This window comes from Mycteria americana, chromosome 18 (genome assembly GCF_035582795.1).
Source record: "Mycteria americana isolate JAX WOST 10 ecotype Jacksonville Zoo and Gardens chromosome 18, USCA_MyAme_1.0, whole genome shotgun sequence".
NCBI classification, from domain to species: domain Eukaryota; kingdom Metazoa; phylum Chordata; class Aves; order Ciconiiformes; family Ciconiidae; genus Mycteria; species Mycteria americana.
In genome coordinates, this window is record NC_134382.1 from 11,712,942 (window position 1) to 11,732,980 (window position 20,039).

A 20,039-nucleotide genomic window follows, 5' to 3' on the forward strand; every position below is an offset into this window, starting at 1 on the left:
GCAGTGGTGCCTGACTGTTTCCTACAGTCTAAAGGCCTAACAGGAACACATGGATCAGGACTGTGTTTGCAGCTTCAAAAAGCTTATTGGGAACCTTTCTCCACGTTACTATCAATACGTCTTGACCTAGTGCATTACCGTTGTCTTTGAGGGAACTGAGAGAAGTGTGTGACGCCCGGTCTCAAAAAGGCGAGTTTTGGATGTTGCAAGACCTCCTCTTTCAGTATTTCTCTCCCCTTTGTCTCAACAGAGAAGGACACATGGGATAAGACTTGTGTCAGAATGGTGTGGTGTAACAGACCCTGCCCTGCAGCGGGTCCTTGGAGTTGGGTAAATTCCCAATGTCCTTCTGGCTTCTTCGTTCTCGAGTTGAAGTGCTGCGTAGTCCATGAGTGATTCTGATCCAGCTGCTTTGGTCAGAGGGCGTTCAAATTAGTTGTGAGTCTTGAAGGGCAGGGAGGGAGTCAGACACAAAAAGGAAGGTGCATCCTTAGTCCATGGACTGTCCACACAGGTGTCTGGGGGGGAGTTGTTCATTGTGGGTGTTTTATTTCTGTGGGGTTTTCGCATTCTCTAGTAAACCAGTGAAGAAATGGTGAAGAAGCTTGTTTCTTGAGAAGACAGCCACGTTTTCATTTGTCTCAAGTTGTATCAGTTCCATCTATTTTCATTGCCCTGGTTTTGGGGCATCCTTACCATCTTTGGTCAAGCACCCTACTCTTGCTCCAGCGGAGCCGTTCTGCCAAGCTGTGCAGGGAGGGCAAGTGCGATGGTTGCGTTTTCGGATGCAGAGATGCTTTTCTTCACGTGTCCACATGTTTCTGCCCTCAGAAAGTTGTTGAAATAAATTTCTGCTAAAAGGTAGTGCTGGGAGAGAGGGAGGTTTCTCGAAGAGGTCCTTTGAGAGGCCTCCCTCGGGTGGGTTATCAATTTGTCTGGCTTAGAGGTTTTCATGCTTTTGCCTGTTGCTACTTTGGATGATACTTAATATTTGAGAATAGCGTAGTCCCTGCTGTGCACAGAGAGGAATTCATCTGTAGCCTGGTGATTTGCTTTACATACCAGATGCTTGCAAAACGTGGTGTCCAACCCACCAGAAGGGGATTTTCAGCTCTATCGTTCCTGTTGGGCTGTTGAGTCCAGCCAAAACAGAGGCTTGGTTTCCTTGTACGTGCAGGTGAATGGTGACCTGTTTGAACCTTTTGGGTTTATCTCGGAAGTGTTTACCCATTGACCTTCCCTTTTGGTAGCTTTCATTGATTCTGTTATGTACTCGGCCTGCATTACTCTTCTATACTGGAGCCTGGAGTATTAAAAAGGTATAAGTTGGAGACGTAGGGTGGTGTTAAAATGGGCTCGTGAACCTTGCGCAGAAATGAGTTGTTCAACTCCAGGATTGTTCCAACACAAAATAGCTCGTGTTTGAGGTTCCCCTGCTTCCCCCGCCTCGTGGAATTATGCTGCTGCCCCCTCAAAATTTTTATAATATATAGATCTAGGAAATAGACTTAGCTTAGTATTTTTATTACGGCCCTAGGAAGATTTTAGGCCCTCGGTTTTGCTGATACCTTCTTGACGGCTTTGCTAATGAATGGAAGGTTTTCCTTGGTGTTATTGCAGCTCCCAAAGTGCCAGTGGTAACACAGGTTTTCCATACATCTGTGGCATTTCCCAAGGGGGCCTTAAACCCAAGCTGAACCGCCTTATATGTGGCTATATATGAGGGTCAGGTGCGAGGATATTCCCGAAGTCCTCTCAACTAAAAAGCATTGCAACGGGTGCACTTAAACAGCAGATTTGCAATGAGCTTCCAGTGAAGCAAAGGTTTTGTGTGCAGCTGTGAGACATCTTCAGCCAATCTTCTCTTCCCTGTGGTATATGGAAAGCGGTCTCGGCCTTTCCCGCTGTCCAGCAGAGCCCGAGTTGTTTCCCTGCTTACTGAAGTTAAGGGCAAAGCTCTCCCGTGGACTTCAGCAGTGGGGGACCAGAGGCTGATGTGGAAGGATACTGGGAGAGGACCATTTGCCTCAGCAGTGGGCTATGCACAGCTGATACTGCAGCTTCATCCCTGTCCACTAACTCTGATCTGTCTTGTGTTGCTAATAGTATTTCTCAGGGTGGATTTTTGTTCGCTGTGGCACGTAATCTAGGTAGCACGAACTGAAATCAGTTTGGGTTTAATGTTCAGTCTCACAGGAGGATCTGCTGTGATGTTTTATGTTAAATGAAAGAACAAAGTTAAACCTAGAAAAAGGCTGTGGCTGGAAAATCCAGCAAACTTCTCCTGGTACTTGGGCGTTGTTGTGTTGATGCTGTATATCTGAAACATGGGGAGAAAGGTTACAGAAAATTACTACAGAACTTGTAGCGAGCAACGAGCCAGACACATTTCGGAGCACAGATCTGGCTTCTCAAGGTAGAAATTGCTGCTTTTGTCGGACGCTTGCAACATGGATTTATGAGATGCGTAGCGCCCTGTGCTGCTTTTCAAAGCACAGTAGTGCTAACAGCACTACTGAATTGCCCTGCATTTGCTGAACAGAGAGCGGCTGAAAAACAAAGCGAAACCAAGAAAAGCAACAAGTTCATGCCAGCTCTGATGAAAATCTACATGTATCTTTTTCTGCAGGTTGCTGTATCATCAGGTGTGGGGAGCATCTCCCCGCAGGTAGACCTGCATGGTGCTGGCACTGTTATGCTGCTTCTGAGGGTAAGGAGAAGGTCTGAAGGAAGGGGATATCTGAACAGTGAGGAAGTCTACGTTGTGGGAAGCAAAATGAGTGAAGAGCTCTCGGCAGTCAGTGGGAACGTGCTTTCCAGCTTGCTCCTCTCGAAGAGAGTGCGCAAGCATTCCCACAAGAGTCTGGCTTGATGACAAGGATTGGAATGGGAACCAATGATTTCTTTAGCAGGGAAGAGGGCGGTTTTGCTGAGATGGTTTCATATGCAGTCGTGCAGGGCATTTTCTATGGCCCTTTTCTCGGGCTCCTCAGACTCCTTCTTTAAGCAAGGTATTGGACAATGATAACAGCTGCAGATGAGATGCATCCTGATTAGTTGTCACAGTGCTAAGGCAGTTGTCCTCTGATAAAGCAGCAGTCCTTATTGCCTCTGGATGTGACTTGGTAGTTAGCTTCTCATAACCACGGTCATAATACAGCTTCATTTCTGAAAGATTGAGTTTGCTTGCAGAGGCCTGAGAAGACAACAGTCAGATGCAGGAAAACAAAGCCTGAGAGTTCACCAAAGGAAACTCTGAGGGATGGGAATGAAGAATCACAGCCAGTCCTGTGGAAATAGTCAGTTCTTGGGGAATTCCTTTGGTATTCCTGCTTCGCTGTCTCTTCTGCACCTATCTGGTCACGTTCGTTCTGATTTCATAAACACCCAAACAACACATATGCTTTTAAAGGTCTGAAAATACTGTAATGGGATTATCCAGAACTGCTAGAAGCACGTGTGGCAGAGGCGTGCAGACCAAGACAACGGTTCAGGTTGTTTGAACTCTGTAACGCAGCGATTCCTTTACAGGAGAACATGCCAGTATTGTGTCGGAAGGGTCAGGGGAGCTCTCATTCTGGGTCCGTGGCTCTAAAATGATTTCTTAAGGAGGTCGATCGTGTAAGTGCCACAGACAAAGCTTCCTTGGGAGTAGCTCTCCTGCAGAAGCAGTGAGTAATTGACACGGTGATTGGGGATTTAATGGATTTTAGTCACAGCACTCAAGCAGTGCTCTCTCTGTTGATGCAGTCTTCCTGAGTGTTTTGCTGGGATTAGGAATATTACCATAATCTGTCTTTGGTTTTTCTTTCTGACTGTGGTATCTGCATTCCCCCCACCTGCCTCCTTTTTAATGGGCAAAGTATATGCCCGTGTGTTGCCTGTAGAGCAGAGCAACCTCCTTGTTCCTCCTCCTTGTTGGGTCATTTGCTAGATGTGCCGCAGTTTGCCTGGAGCAGTGAGATTTCCCGAGCAACGGATGGTATCGGAGCCTAGAGGTGCCAGCGGCCGCCAAGGACGTGATAGATGTGGTAACACTGCAGGAAGGGCAAATATCCCCTCTCTCCTTTCTTACTTAGCAAGAATGAAGCCTGTACTGGAAAACATAAAATGTATCTGAGAAGAGGAGGAGGAGGTAGGGGACTGCAGGCAGATGGAGGCGGTCCAGGAGGGTCACGCACACTGGCTGGAAACGCTGCCTGCTGCCAACTCCTGGCTGTCAGACGGAGGAGTAAAAAGCACTTAGCTGCACCAGGCAGGACTGACTGAAGCCGCTCTGCAATACGAAGCATCTCTGTAGCTGACGTTGCCTGGGGTGTGTCACTTGCTCTGCAGATCGAGTCCCAAGCTGAAACAGCCTCCTCTCTGGCTCTGGGCAGATCTGCATTTGCGGAAGCAACCCACAGTCTGTTGGGCGCACAGCTCCCCCTTTCCTCTAAACAGCCAGGAGCAGCAGGTCCCTGAGGCTTGAGGCGGGGAGAAGATGAGCCGCAAGGAGGGGCAACAAAAAGGAAAATAGATCCTTGCTGCACAGCAGAGTTTGGATTTCCTACCGCTAGGCCAATGTGTGAGAAAGTAAGACCCTACATCCCTGATGAGATCTCTCTTTCCTTGTTCTGACATGTAACCTGGGGAGCATCTCTGGTCTGTGACGGACGGGTACAGCGGACAATGGTGACTGCTGGCTGTATATCTTTGTTAGACCACAGCACTACCCTTGTTCAGCTGCCATCACTGGCTCGACCACTGGATATCCACCCTGAACAGAAAACTGAAATGTAGCCCCGAGAAGAGCAGTTGAGGAAAGGGAAGAGACCCAAGTGGCAGGGAGGGGAAGTGCCAATGTACTGAGAAGTCGGGTCTCTTGTTGAGGTTTTGTTTCACAGTCCAGTGCTATGTTCCTACAGCTGGGGATGCTGAACTGAGATTGGTCTCTTTGGAGAGTGGGAGGGGAAAGGGAGGCTCCTCCAGTTGCAGCCAGCTGTGGTGGAGTATGTGGTGGTGGTAAGCATTTGGCATCGGTGTCAGGGGGCACTGTTGTGGTTATTTAACCTGGCTGCTCAAAGGTGGGTGCCTGTCTGGTTAGGATGGCAGAGCGCAGAGGGGAGCAGCACCCTGGAGATGCTCAGGTTCTGTGCTGGGATAGGAAGCCACTAAGGACCTGGGCTCACGCAGCCTGGCCAGGTCCACGCAGCAGACGTGGCCTGTGCAGTTTCGGCAGTGTGGCACCCAGGCTGGGGTGTAGCTGGTGCCAGGTGTCTTGGCACGGTGCTCCCCTGGTCTTACAGTTCTGGAGTTAACTTCCACCTCTGAGCCTTTTTTCCCTCTGGTTATTTCATCCAGGCAAATCAGGTTTAATCCAGGACTTGGAGCCTGCTGACTAGACCAGAGAATCCAGTCAGGGTCTGGGATGCCGCACGTTGCATCGGTCGGTGTCGCACGCACTTTGAGATGTTTATTTCACTTGACGTCCTCATGCACTACTAGGTTTCCAGGGCTTCTGAGATTCCATCATCCTTATTCTGCTGCTTGCTTCCAGTTGCTTGTAATATTGTTTCCCTTTTTCATGGCTTTTCAATGGACAGGGAGCATGCTTGCTCAAACCCTTTTCGCCTTGGAAATCTAAGAACATGGCTGCAACAGATGGGTCAACGTTGTGTCCTGTGGCCCCGTTGTCCCTTTGGTGTTACCTGCTCATGGAAGATAAACACCATGCCTCCTCCCATGCACCTTTATGACATCTTCCCTCCTCCGCTTTCCATTCTGTGGAATGCTTTCAGGATGTCAGAAACATTCCAGTTTTACTTGGGAATGAGCATGTGACCATCTGAAGCTTTCCATGAGCAAATGGATGAAGATGAACTGAGTAGCCCTGGATTCCATGTGCTCATCAGTTTTGTAGCAGACATTTGGTCGAGCCCCTGCATAACCAGCTTTGGTGCAAGAGTGAGAGATTAGTCTTTCCCTATGCACCCTTGTGCCCAGAGGAATAGTTAGGAAGACTCCTAAATATTTCACTAAAGCAAACTAAAAAGGAAAAACAATTGCACAGGATGAAAATAAATTGGTGGAACTTACTTGCTGTGTGCAAGGTAGGCTTTGCTTTGCTGCATAACTACAGGTTGTATCATGTCCTAAATACTCAAGTTAATTTCTTAAGTGGTATTTCATTATACTAAAATATAGTCTGTCGGAGAGGGATCTAGTTATCTGAACAGTTCCAAATCAAACAAGAAATCGGTAGAATTTTCAATATGTTCCTGTTACGCAGGCATTAAATAGAATTATTTTCCTGCCGTTTGTAAGCAAAGTTTCTCTGATCCTTCAAATGATGGACTAACAACTTTCTGATGAGAGTGATTTTTTTAAATTTAATTTCAGCTTTGTAACTTTCCAGAAATAACGGCCATTTTCTCTTATTAGAAGCGATACCCATTTTAATTTCATCTAGCTGAAGGAGAACTTTAAAGGAGCACTAAAGGCTGCTCTAGAAGCTTGTCAGGGCTGGTATATGTCAAAGCTTGCCGGCAGCGCTTTCAAAAAATCAATTGTGCGTCCCGGTTCCTGACAAGCTGAGTATACCCCTGTAACGGCTTGCTAGTGTTTCTTCCTGCTCTGTCTGCAGATCACGGAAGCTGCTTGACGTCTCTGGGAGCGCTTGAGTGGAGACAATCGGGATTGTGGTACACAGGAGTACAGCTTCGATAGATCCCGGGCATTGCCTAGATGCTGATGTGGGAACATTGTACCTGTCTGTAGCTATAGGTGTAACATATCTATTTCCACTTGCTCAACTCCAGCATCCAGAGCACCTTCTAAAAAAGGTGCACTCGCACAAGCGTGTAAGACTGCACTAGAGCTGTGGAAGCGCTCGCACCTCAGCCCTTGGCTAACTTGCCGTGCTCATTGCATGCTCTCGGTTAAGACACGGTACTGCTTTTCAGGTTGCTCCTGGTCTTGTGCAGTGTGTCAAGCGAAGCGTTTCCTCGCTATCCATGTTTTGTCCAAGTCCACAGCACCCAACACGTGATGTTCTATAAGTAAGCAGGCAGATGATTATGAAATTAGTCACAGAGCAGTGTGAAACTATGATGTAAGAGTGAAGGTGGAGGGATGAAATCTAGAAGCAAGGGGAGGGAAAACGAAAGCAGTATCTTCTGCCTCCTTTTCGGTGGCATTACCTGCCGGTATCTGGAACAGTCTGTTGAATTAAGCCCTGCTCATCCTGAGCAGTGGTCTGAACAGCTTTGCCTTAAGGCACCAGTCAAGCACCAGAAACATTAAAAGCTGGCAGGGGAGAGAAGAGGAATTGCTGACACCCAAAAGATGGAGCCGTCTCTCCAGGATCCAGTACTTAGCTCCTCTGCTTTCTAAAATCCTAGCGGCAGTGAAATCACTGTGTCAGCTGCCTGCTCCAGTCGGCCTGGATGTCAGCCTTTACAGTGGAGCGTATCATCCTAGTGGAAGCGGGTTCCAAGACAATATTGAACAAATATGTGCAGCCTGCTAGAAATGCTTGTGAGTTGTGCTGGTGTGAGGACAGAATGTGCCACCGAGTGACGCGTCTCGGTGCGGTTGGGAGGGGTGTAGTCTTGCTGGGAGCTGGATGGTTGTGCAGCCTGTGAATCTCTTCTGCATTCAGTGTATCTAAGACCAATAGTAAAATGCAGGGGATCTACTTAGAATCCAGAGAGTCATCGTGAACTTTTGTCATCTCACTGAGCGTGTAATTCATCAAGAAATCGGTGTCCTGTAGGGGGTAGTGTAATTGGTTGAGCAGGAACCTAACTCCTGTTCCTGTCCTGAACAAACAAAAACCCACAGCAGTGTTGCTGGTGAGGTTATGTCTGTTCATCGTTAAAGTACAGTCCTGCATCTTTAGCTAAAGCTTTGTGTGGGCTGTGGGAATTCCCCGCTCCCTTTCAAGCTGTTCCAAATGTGACTTTTGGATCATGGCAAACATCCTTTACTTACTCTACATGATTGTGTGTGGTAGGTACACAACAGCCTGTTGACAGAATGTGTTGGAAAGGCCTTCTTCAGAGGATGAAGAAGTTACTAGTCACAGGGCTGCTGAAATACATTCTTTGCTGACTTAAAAAAAAAAAAAAAAATAAAAACAAAAAAAAAAACCCCAAAGATTTTTAAAAGTATTCAAAAGTCTTCTGTTGTCATGGTCCCAAATATCGATCTTCAGGTAACAGTGCCCCATGTTCTGAGTTGATATTTGTGCTAGCTACTGAAACATGAGGGGAAACAACAGACAAGAATTGCTTTTAAATTTCAAACCTGTCCCCACAGATCACACTGAAATAAACACAAGTGACCCAACCCCCTTTCTGTAGGTGCTCAGCTTAGTCTAGTAGTGTGGGTCAACCTTTCCTCCTTGTTTTGTGTGTGTTCGGTTTGGTTTGCTGAACTCCTGGTCTCCAGATCAGAAAAGAGTTGTTTCTGTTCCATTTGGCAGTCCTTACTGGTTTTGGATGAGGTGGCTGGCTATTAGCTTGTTCTCTCTGTAGGCACGTAAACATAGACAGACACCTGTGTATCCACGCGTATCCATATGTACGGACTGGGGCATGTATGTATAGACAGTTATATACACAAATAGCTACACGGAGCTAGCAAGAATCCCTGAATGCAATGCATGAAGTGGAAGATAAGATCTCATTACAGTCTTAACCAGGTTTTTTATCTAACAGTGCAGTAGAAGATGCTCTCAAATTTGCTGAAGTATGAAGTGAATGTTTCCCACACACCGAGGAGTTTGTCGGCGTAAGGTGCTTCTGTTTGTGTGACCTCCTCTAGGGCACAGATAGCTTGTCCTCATGTGTCAAGCATTCACTCCTAACGCGTGGTGCTCGTTCACTTCCCATCATCTTTTTCTTTCAAGCAAAAAAAGGGGGCTGTGGTACCACAGAAGGAAAGCCTTGCATGGTCGTAAGCAATATGCAGTATTGGTGGACTAGGGGAACTGAGCTGAGCAAGAGGAATGAGGGCTGACATAGCAAAACCACAATCACTATGCCAAAAAAAAAAAAAATCCTTTTGTTTGATCCATTTATTCAAGATCTAGGTGTGTCAGTACACACAATAATTGCACAGGTGTCTGCATCCTGCAGCTGGATCTGTGGTCTTACAGTCTGAGGAAACTCTGCAGCCTCCTAAAATTCTTCCTGCATACGTTAAAGCGCTTCAAACAGAAGCGCTTTAACCTGCCAGCACGGTGGTGTGCAGTCACGGAGTGCTTGAGGTTGGCAGGGCCCTGGCAGGTTGGAGAGCACGTAGTCTGACCTCGCTGCTCAGAGCAGGGGCAGCCAGAGCAGGGTGCCCAAGAGTAGGTGCAGTCAGGCTTTGAGTACTTCTAAGGATGGAGATGACAGTCTCTGTGGGCAATCTGTTCCAGTGTTCAATCACCCGCACAGTAAAAAGTTTTCCTTATGTCTAAACCAAATGTCACGTGTTTCAATTTGTGCTCATTTCCGCTTGTCTTTTGGTACTCTTTGTTGCCTTATGCAGACTGGCCGTATTCGCAGTCTGTATGTGAGGGGGTGGTAGCTGGCTTTACAGTGATGTTGGGTTTCCTGCAAAGGTGGGTGAGGAGTGAGCGGTTCAGAAATTTGGTGTTGGCTCTTAACGTGCTGAACAAAACAGAACAAGGCAGTAAGGGCCCCAAAATACCGTGTCAGGTGGAGCACTGTTGTGGGTCACGTCTTTCCTGGATCTTGCGCTGCCCCAGCTTGCAACGTTCATCCTACGGTAAGGCATCGGTCCGTCCGAGTGAGGGTGGTAGTACCTGGTGCTTTTAGGAGAACAAGTTGGCACGCAATAAAAGCGTTGAGAGATTAAAGTGTTGGCCTAGTAGAAGCTAGCCTCATGAGCGAACTGATGCCGAGTAAAGCAGCATTCAGATGTGACTTCATTGTTTTGGGAAAAGATGGCAAATATCTCATATGTCATCAAATGACTGGCTTCTGTTTGGGAATTAAGGAGCAATGTCACTTCTCCCTGTACAGTTCCCCTCCCCCACCCCTTTTGTATGCCATAAACTTTATTATCAACTCTGTAGAAAGAGACTACAGTCTCAATCAAGAGATTGGAGTCATTCAATCTGTTGACTAATTATAAAGAGAGGCAGTAAATGTGGTGAACTTTGCCCAGTGGTCTTTTGAGTGAAAGATTAACGTCGGAGACTGAATAAAAACAGGGGAATGAGAAGCTGCCTCTCCTACAAGGCAAGAGAGGAGGATTTTTCTGGCAAACAGTGACAGAAAGAAAAGCAGGATCTCTTTCGGTACTTGCTGCGCTCTGAACGACCGCTGCCGGGACTGCAGCGCCATCTCTCGCACCGTCTCTCGCCAAGGAGAGGGGTGGGAGGTGGCGTGTGTGGTGGTGGCACCGTGAGGGGGGCCTGGCAGTCAGGCCGTGGGTGCTACACCTGAACTGTTGCCGATCTGCTGGACAGCCATGGCCGAAGGACTCTCTTTTTGTTCCCCTCCCTTTGTCCCCTCCAGCGCCGGTCTGTCCTCGTTGCACAGACAGCAGGGTCCCTGGGGAGGAGGCGTCTCTCTTGAATTTTGGTACGCAGATAAAACTTTGGGCATATTTACAAAGCTCTGAGCAGCAGTGAGGCTGCAAATGCTCTAGGCCTTGTGGGAAGCTGCTATAAGACAAATTAATAATTGGCATCCCTTGCCTTTTGCAGTCTGGAGAATGCTGTTGTATTTTACGGTGTCACCCCCTCGCAAAGTGCTGATACGACTGACCGTGCTCTGTGCACCGAGGCTCGGTAACTCGGGGACCGTTTGCTGTCTCCTGGTGTAACCAGATGTAACCAAAATGATTAGTTTGTTATTTTGTAACTAAGCAATATAGAGATAGGAGCGGGGTAGACAATGCCTTAATATTGTGTTTGTACACCTATGGCTATGGATACGCCACTATGCCCAAAGACAATTGGACGAGGAGTAGTACAGTCATGCCGCTATGTTCCCAGTACAGCCCCAGCCCATCTTGACAACGAGTCGAGGGTAGTTAGAATAATTGGTTTGCGTTAAGGGTGCCAAATCATTGTTAGGGACCCTGCACCACGAAGAAGGGAAGCAAGTTACGTAAGCGAGGTGATATTGCGCATGTCCAGAAGAAGGGGTCAACTAAAGGACACACCTGTATGACCACCAAGGACCACCAGAGACCCCCACGGAAGCCCCTCGGAGCTCAAGGACACATGCGTAATGACCATGCAAATATGATAATTAGTTCTGGGAAATAGAATGAATATGCATGATCATGCCAGGAAATTTGATGCATGTGTACGTAATCAGACAATGTAAGTTTCGGTTGATGTAACCTGGGGTATGCACGCTAGGTGGAACGATTCCCCGTGCGTCCGGCGCCGTATTAAAGAATGCCTGCTTCTTAATACTACATTGGTGTTAAGGAGTTTGATTCGATTTCGGTGACACTGGAATCATACTGACTTTGGCCAGCTCTGTAGCTTGCGATGAACTGTAAAGCAATAAGGTTTGTGTTTCATCTTCCTCTGAGATCGGACGTTGCTGGAGAAGTTGCACCGAATTAGGAAAACATTCGTAACCTGGCCGGATTCTGGGAATCAAACCGAGAGAGGACTTGGTAGCAGTGGCTCCCAGGTGTTCCTTTCCATTCTGCGAATAAGGGAATTAGGGAGCCGAGAGCAGCGGTGACGTCTCTCTGCTCGTGTGCCGGGCCCTGCAAAGCATGTATTTTTCAGAGGAGAACGTGTTGTATATGAACACGACTGGGAAAAATCCTCCCGTTTCCTGGCAAGGCAGCATAGCGATAGCGATCAACGTGACTATGACTCGACCAAACACCCAGGTAAGACGGGTGACTCCCTGACGTGCAATAGCTTTACGTGTCTGTCTCGTGCAGGCGCTATTAGCTGATCTTCAGAGCCTGCGAGTCCCAAATTTGAATCTCTGGCCTGACAGGCGCTGTCGTGTGGACGTGGCAGAGCCTTGGGAGGAGAAGTTCAGGATGGACAAGGGTAGGATGGAGTTCTTGCACAGAAGACATTTCCTAGTCAGAGTTTGCCTGTGCGCAGCTACCTGTGAGGTGTCCCTGGACGGCATGTGCCAGGTTTTCTCAAATTGTAAATTCTCATTAGCCTGGAGAAAAGGAGGCTGAGGGGAGACCTTATCGCTCTCTACAAATACCTGAAAGGAGGTTGTAGAGAGGTGGGGGTCGGTCTCTTCTCCCAGGTAACAAGTTATAGGACAAGAGGAAATGGCCTCAAGTTGCACCAGGGGAGGTTTAGACTGGATATTAGGAAATTTTTCTTCACTGAAAGGGTTATCAAGCATTGGAACAGGCTGCCCAGGGAAGCATTTGAGTCGCCATCCCTGGAGGTATTTAAAAGACGTTTGGATGAGGTGCTTAGGGACATGGTATAGTGGTGGTCTTGGTAGTGTTAGGTTTACGGTTGGACTCGATGATCTTAAAGGTCTTTTCCAACCTATACGATTCTGTGATTCTGTAAAGGAAGGAGTATCTGTTGCTCGCTGCTGTTCAGAGCAAGGCCTTGCTCAAAGCACGCGTTCTTGCTGTTGCAAGAGTTTGCTGGAAGCATGAGAAATCATTCCTTTTCTAGGAAAACAAATCCGGGCAGTCTAAAAACGTGAACGACTATGCTGGTTTTGCTCCCATTACATTTGGTGACAGTTACAGCCACAGGTAAAGTAGATTTAGACCCGAGCTTAGGACAAGAGTCAGTTTAGAGATCTGCTAATGCAGAGGATTTCTTTTTGTTATGGTAAGGAGTAAAAGTTTGGAAACAATGCCAATTTTTATTTGAACACAAGGCCAGTTTAGAAGAGCGTTCAGAAGCGTACCTTTGCACGAAGCATTTGTGTAAATTCACATCTGGTTTACTGGAGATCAAGCAAATTTGAAACGTGTTACAGTAAAAAAAATGGGGGGGGAGGGGTCCCTGCTACGTTTGTCATACAGCATATTGATTGTAAAATCTGTGTTTTAACATCTGGCCTGTGAGAGACTGAAAGAGTTAATGTCTCAAACATTGTGGCGATTTGAGGCGCTATTTGCATGGCGACAGCAGGTCGGTGAGCACGGGGTGGGGGAGAGCAAGAGCGGGACGTGGAGAGCACGTCGGAGGATGCGCGGTTCCAGGTTCTGCCAGACCTGACCATGTATGGCCAGAGGTCACACAGAGTTTATCTGAGGAAGGGGCTTGCAACCGCCCGAGAGACCCCTCACGACCACCCCCCTCCCCCAGCGCCTGCGCAGAAGATTGAGAACTTTCTAGAACAATAACCATGTAAGTCCTGAAGGGGCGTACCTGGAGGCGGGGATTAGCCAATAAAAGGCTTGGCCCCCCCCAGGGAAGGGCGTGCACGCCCACCACTGGAGGATTGCCACGTCTGTCATCGTCATCGTGGGATCCAAGGGTGGTGATACTTTTTCTTTCTCTTTCCTCCTCTCTTCTTCTTTCCTTTTCTTGCTTCTCTCTTGCTCTTCTCTTCCAATATATATATGCAAGTTTGGGATCGGGTTGCCTGGAAAATAGCTCCATTGCCAAATCGCCTTTGTTCGTTCGTTAAACTCGTCAGGTCGTTCAGTTTGTCCGTTTGTGGAATTTGCCAGTTAATAAAGTTGCTGGCCAGCCTGTTCCTCTGGGTTATTGTCGTGACTCTACCGACCACGCGGCTCTGCCGAGCAGAGATCGGCTTTTGTCGGTACTCAAACAGCCGGGGAATCGAAAAGATTCACCCCTCTCGCAACCTACCGAGTGGGACGAGACACGGCCATATAAGAAATTGCCCAAAGTCCCATGCAGTGCATAGAAACATGTTGCTGGAAAGCAGAAACAGTTTATTAAGGAGGAAAGTTTATGTTCTTCCTCTTGGGTTGACCTTGGGCAGTTTAAACCTTGTGGTGGGAGAGAATTTGTGGTCAGACGTAAGAACTCAGAGTCTGAGTAAGAGTGGTTAGCGAGGAGAGGCACCGGAGCAAAATCATTGCAGATGGGCTGTCGGGCAGCTGATGCGCACGGCGACGGCCTCAAATGACGTCGACAGCCCTGGCAAAGGAGTTCGGTCTGCTTAGCTGCCTTTGTTAGAGGCACAAGAGACTTGGCATGAAGTAACGGAATCGGTATTTCCGGCTGCCCCGTGACCGCTGAGGTGGCTGAAGCGGAGAAAGCACCCGTGCCTTAGGTGGTCTCCCTTCTGCTTGCTTTCTTGCTGCTCTTGGCGCATCTCCCCCTTTCAGCCCGTGGGTTTTTGTGAGGGAGCTACGGGGGCTATGTGCTGTTTTCAAAAGTATAAAGAGGAACAAGAGAGCTTAAAGTATGCCCTGAAGCCACCGATAATTAGCGTGGCTGCGCTCCCTATTCACGCATCAGGTACCACACCTTGTATTATTTCAAATGCGGGGACACCTTTATTTTGAGCCGAGGGAGGGAACAGGTGTGCTGTCTGTGATCCAGATCTCCGGTCTCTGACAAGTACTTCTGTTTCTAAAGCAAACTTTGACAAAGAGCAAAGAGGAGGAAAATGGACTTTTGAGTGTGGTATGACCTCAGAAAAGCTTCAGTGCCTTCATCTGACTAAGTATTTCACGTGACAAGATGCTTCTGCTTCAGTAAAAGGGGCAGGCAGCCCCTGAAATCAGTGATGATGCAGCAAGCATAAATTTGATCCTTGTAATCATATTTTCAGATTTTCAATAGTGTTTTACATTTTGACATCAGTAGAGCTTAGATGATTTACATCTGCTGTAGGTCTGGAGCTAAATTTTTTTAATTATGGGTCTGCTCCAAAGATTGTCGATGCCAGGAGGCTCTGGATGAGCTTTAGGCTTTCACAAGTACAACTTTTGGACGAGAAAATGCTGTTTCTGGGATTACAGTGGGCGAACGCAGTAGCATTCTTACTCTGTAATCCCGAGCTGTTTGATTCGTATCTGCAAGGAAGAAGATTATATTTGGTACTGGCATGTGTTTTCTGCTTCAAAACGTGAACTCTGCAGCAGCAAGGCACAGTCTAAAGCCCTGTCTTTTCAAGGTCCTGCTCCTCCCTACTTTGTGGTAATAAGTGTCTGATCCCTTTCTCGTCAAGGGACAGCGCTGCAAACGGAAAGGTTAAATTCTGTTGTGCTTTGCGGGCATATTGCTGCCCCAGCAGTCTGCAGATAGGACAGTGGGAACTACAGGCTATGGGGCTTGTGTATTATGCTTGTACAGTTTTTTCTTTCGGTACGTGCTGTCCAGGAAAGAACGGAAAGTGAGAGCTGAGTTGCCTTAGAGTTATTTCAGCTCCTTCTCCCTTTTGTTGCAAGGAGGCACCGGCACGCTGCTTGCCTCTGTCTGCCGGGGCATCCCTCCCGCACCTTCCTGCTTCTGCAGGCCGTCTGCTGACACTTTCTTCTGCAGAAGCTTCGAGGGTCTTTGGGCAGCTCAGAGGAGTTGAAAACTTAAAGTTGAAACCTAAATGTTTAGGGTAATGTTTGTTTTCTGAAGTATGTGTACGTATACACTTCAGAATATAGTTCGGTTATTTGCGGTACCGAGAAACGAATCAAATTATTCCGGAATTGCCAATCGCAGGGTTCAACAAGCGCCAGCGCTCCTGAGAGCCGTGCCTGGTGCTGAGGCAGGAGCGAGATGCCCAAGTTTGAGAGACCCTTCTGGCTTATTTCATGTTCTCTGGACTTGGCCTATCACTGTGAGAGGCTAGACAAGTATTTTCCTTCCCCAGGTAACATACCTGTTGTCTAGCTGATCTCTAATTTCAGACGTCATCGTAGGCCTTTGGTAGAGCCGTACGCAGTGACGCGTAGGTCCCTCTTCTTCATGAATTAAACTCATTTGGCACGTTGATGCGTGGCTTGTTTAAGTTCTCCTTTGCAGTACAGACGTACCTGCGATGAACTTCATTACAAGCATACTGCCCTGTCCTCTAGCTACCAAATGCCAAGATGCGTCCAGCATCTTGAAGCAAAAGGCAAATATTATAAAGAGGTTGAAAAGAGCTAAAATCCCAAAGACAAAAAGAAATGCTGTAAATATCTTGGTTGCTCAATGTTTCCTTTTAGTCTCCCTTTCGCAGATAACTTGGCCTAGCTTGCCAGTATTGTTGGCCTTAAGTAAGGAAGCTTAGATAGTAGAATTGCTAACGAGCTTTCTTTATTTGACCTAATCATTAGAGTAAGAATGCTTTGCCTGTGTTAAATCCTTGGTTAGCTGAGATAGTTGCAATGAACATAGATAAAAAGGAATTCTTCAGGCCCTGTGTCCCTGGAAAGGGCTGATAAGGAGAAACTACACAAGAACCACCTGATTTTGGATATGCAAGGAAGGTATGAGCAAGACAAAGATGGACTGAGCATGCGTAAAGACAAAGTTCAGTCAGCGGTCAGAGTGATGAAGACTACTGACTTCCTCCAACGACCACCAGAGGATCCCTAACGACCACCTAAGGACTTAAGTACGCATGCGTCAGGGACATTTACATATATTAATGAGTTCCAAGAAATCTCATGTTTATATAAATTAATCTTATGAATATGTATATTTTGCAACATATAACCTCTGTGATCTTGCTTGTTTGTCGGAGCACTTGTGGCGGCGCGATCCCCAGTGCTGCCCAGCCCTGCAATAAAGAATACCTGCTTAATAGTCATCCCGACTATTGAGTTCTGATTTCGGCTTTTCACGGCAACAAGGTAAAGCGAGGAAGAAAAAGACTTCAGACAAGAAAAGACCAGATGTGCAATGTGAACTACGTTGTCCAGCATTTCTGTTTTTAACTGTCAAAGGCAGCAAACCGGAACAGAATTGTGGCTTTGTTAGAAGGAGTTATACTGGCCAGCATTAAAGCTTCCTCCTTTGTTTACTCTCGTCCCATCATTGTACGTGATCGAGGCACCTTCCAGCAGCATGGTAAAAGGGATTAGCTTAAGCCGTGGCACTTGAGGTTCAACTAGAACAATGTTTTCCTTCATTCGTGAGGCAGACCGACAGGTGCTGTGGGGTAGCTCTGGCAGCCCGATTGCCTCAGATATCAGTATCTTCACAGTGCTTATTAAAATAGGTCATGGATAAGGCAAAAAAGAGACTCCGGGGGAAAGATCTTCCTTAACAGACGTCACAGAAAGGGCAGGTACCTCCTGTGCTGTGGCCTTCTGCACCTGCAAGAGGAGCAGGGAGGAGCGGAGCAGACTTCATCAGGAGCCTGAGCAAGGGACAGCAGGGGATGCCATAAGAATATACAGTAAGGAGATGCCATGCCTGGCATGTGGTGAGGGAGGAAATGCCACGGAGCAAAGGCAAGCTGGGTCGGTGAGGCTGGCAGCCAGCTGCAAAAGCGCAGGTTGAAAGGAAAGGATGGAGTTCTCTCATCTCGATTTCCCAAGGCGATGCTTTTACATCTGTGTTTGTCAGGTGTGCGTTTCTGTGCTTTGGCGAGATCGTTTTGTTTTCTCCTGTCCTGTAACTGATACTGCCGTGAAGGAGAAGATGTGCAGAGAGAAGAAACTGGAAAATGAAATTATTTCCCTTGTTTGAGCACGGACACACAGAAGGTGTTTTTTTCTGTTCTCAGTGGTCCTGGGCTGGCAGGAGGACTTAGAAAGATCATAGATCAGCTCCAAAGAAGGACTTCAGCTCGCAGGAATTTGCCGAGTAAAGTCAAGTTTCCTTATGAAATAGCGATGCTTGTTTTTATCTCTACATTTTTTTTTTGCCTATTTATGATGTTTGATAGGAAGATATTTTTTATCTGCTTGGAGTAAAGGAGTTCAGTGTTTTAGTGGGTCACAGGCTAGGACGAGTCAACATTCTAGTGCTGTTAGAAGGAAAAAAGAAAAAGCCCATGTGAAGCTGTTTCAATAACAGTATGTCTCGTGAGGCACAAGAAGTCATGCTTCTGTTCTCCGTTCTGCTCGTACAGTAATTCGCTTGGAGTGCTGGTCTCTTGTTTTGGAAGCCTCACCTGGAGAAAAGTAGAGAGCGATCTAGTCAGTCTACCCAGTCCAGACAAACTATGAAAATCTCGATTTGAAAATCCTGCCGGGAGAGGTTGAATGAACTGGTTTTATTCGCGTAAAGACTAGATGTAGGCAATCACATCTTCGTATTGCAGAACTGGGCTGGAGGGGGCACTGCTGTTCAAGGTATTCCTCATGCATGGTAAATGTTTGATCCTAGGGATTATTTCGGTAGCGCTACTCTTTGTTTTAAACCCATATCCAATTTTCTCAGTGTCCCTTTTTTTAATTTAAAAAATGTAAATGCCACGTGCATCCGTTCAGCAAATCCACAGCTATACAGTGCAACATTATGCATAGACTGATTTGGATATTAACTGCATCCACCCTAAGGTGTGAGTTGCCTTGTATATGCCCGTATCAAAGTATACTCTCAAGCTGTTTACACAAGGTGGCAACCTTTTGTAAATATAGAGACAGCCAATTTTCTAATCCTGTCCTTAAAATCCTATCCTCTGGGAGGCAGTGCCTGGTGGAAAGGTTCCTCTGTTATATTGTACCTAAATACAATAAAGTTGACACATGCCAGCGGCCTGCTGAGAAGGACCTGCTGGGAGAGCTGACAAGCATTGGGTTCTCTCCAGGCTCAAGTCTGTAGCTTCCTCGTTGGGGCAGAAATAGACTGTTACATTCCTCAAGGTGAAATCTTTGCTTGCTTAACTTATTCAGGATCAAAGTAGGGTTTCTTCTGTATCTTTCAGAAGTAGTAAAAGGTTGAAAAGTAAATTGCTCGGGTAAAACTTTTACCTCATTGCTGAAGTTTCTGTCAAATCTAGACTTTCCAAGAGAACAGCTCGGCCGCTTGGTGCTGCCGCTCGGCCCCACAGTTTGGCCGTTCGGCCAGTCGGCCGCTCAGCCCTGCAGCTCGGCCAGTCGGCCGCTCGGCCCTGCAGCTCGGCCGCTATGCCACTCGGCCCTGTAGATTGGCCGCTCGGCCCTGCAGCTCGGCCGCTCGGCCACTATGCCGCTTGGCCGTTCAGCTACTGTGCTGCTTGGCCGCTCGGCCCTGCAGCTCGGCCGAGCTGCAGGGCCGGGCGGCCAAGGTGCAGGGCCTAGCAGCTGAGTGGCCGAACTGCAGGTTCTGGCACACACAGGTGAGGTCCCCGTTCGGGCTCACGTCCAGCAAACTCGGGTGAGGTCCCCGTTTGGGCTGGTGTCCAGCCTACACAGGTGAGGTCCTGGGATACTGCGCCTGCGCGTGCCAGACGCCAGCCCGAAGGGGTACCTCGCCTGCGCGTGCCAGACGCCAGCCCAAAATGGGACCTAGCCTTGCGCGTGACTGACGCCAGCCCGAAGGGGGTCCTGCCTTGCGCGTGACGGATGCCAGCCCAAAGGGGGTCCTGCCTTGCACGTGCCGGACACCAGCCCAAAGCGGGACCTCTCCTGCGCATGCCGGACGCCAGGCCAAAGAGGACATCATCTGTTTGTGGCAGACACCAGCCCGCAGGGGACCTCGCCTGTGTGTGGCGGACGCGAGCCCGCAGGGGACCTCGCCTCGGTCTTGTGCTGGATGCCAGCCTGCAGGGGACCTTGCCTGTTTGGGGCACGCCGATGGCGGGTTGCCAAAAGGCAAAGCAGGGTCATAGCAGAGTTTTCCTTTCTGGGGATGGGCTCAGCCATCTCCTGCACAAATTTCTCTTATGTAGCATTTGGGATGGTAGCTTTCTATTGATTTCTTGAAGAACAAGAGGATGATGGAGCACGTTACAAGAGCATAATCATTTTCTCTTCCTTTGGCAGTACAGGCACCCAAGGCCAGCCCGCATTCAAGGAACAGCACGAGGATATCTGTTGACTGTCAGCAGAGGAAGGAAGCTTCTTTTGGAGGCTGAGGTGATGAAGCAGAGTCCTTAATTGTTCTGTTTGTTTTTCAGCATGGGTGCGGGGAGGGCTTGGGACATGCAAAACATGGTCCTGGACAGGGAAGCTGTCTATTATATGGGAGGCTATGAGAGCTATCATGGACACCACTGGACTGGTATCCTGTAAGG

General features: G+C 47.9%; 1 protein-coding gene across 1 annotated transcript in view; it reads left to right on the forward strand.

Annotated features, from left to right (window-relative positions):
* The window catches only part of LOC142418522 (uncharacterized), a 57,726-nt gene extending 41,694 nt beyond the window's left edge, over positions 1–16,032 (forward strand). Inside the window, exon 4 of the mRNA XM_075520480.1 lies at positions 16,020–16,032. The gene's annotated coding sequence lies outside the window, so the exon portion shown is untranslated. The remainder of the gene's footprint in view (positions 1–16,019) is intronic.
* Positions 16,033–20,039: the final 4,007 nt, after the last annotated feature.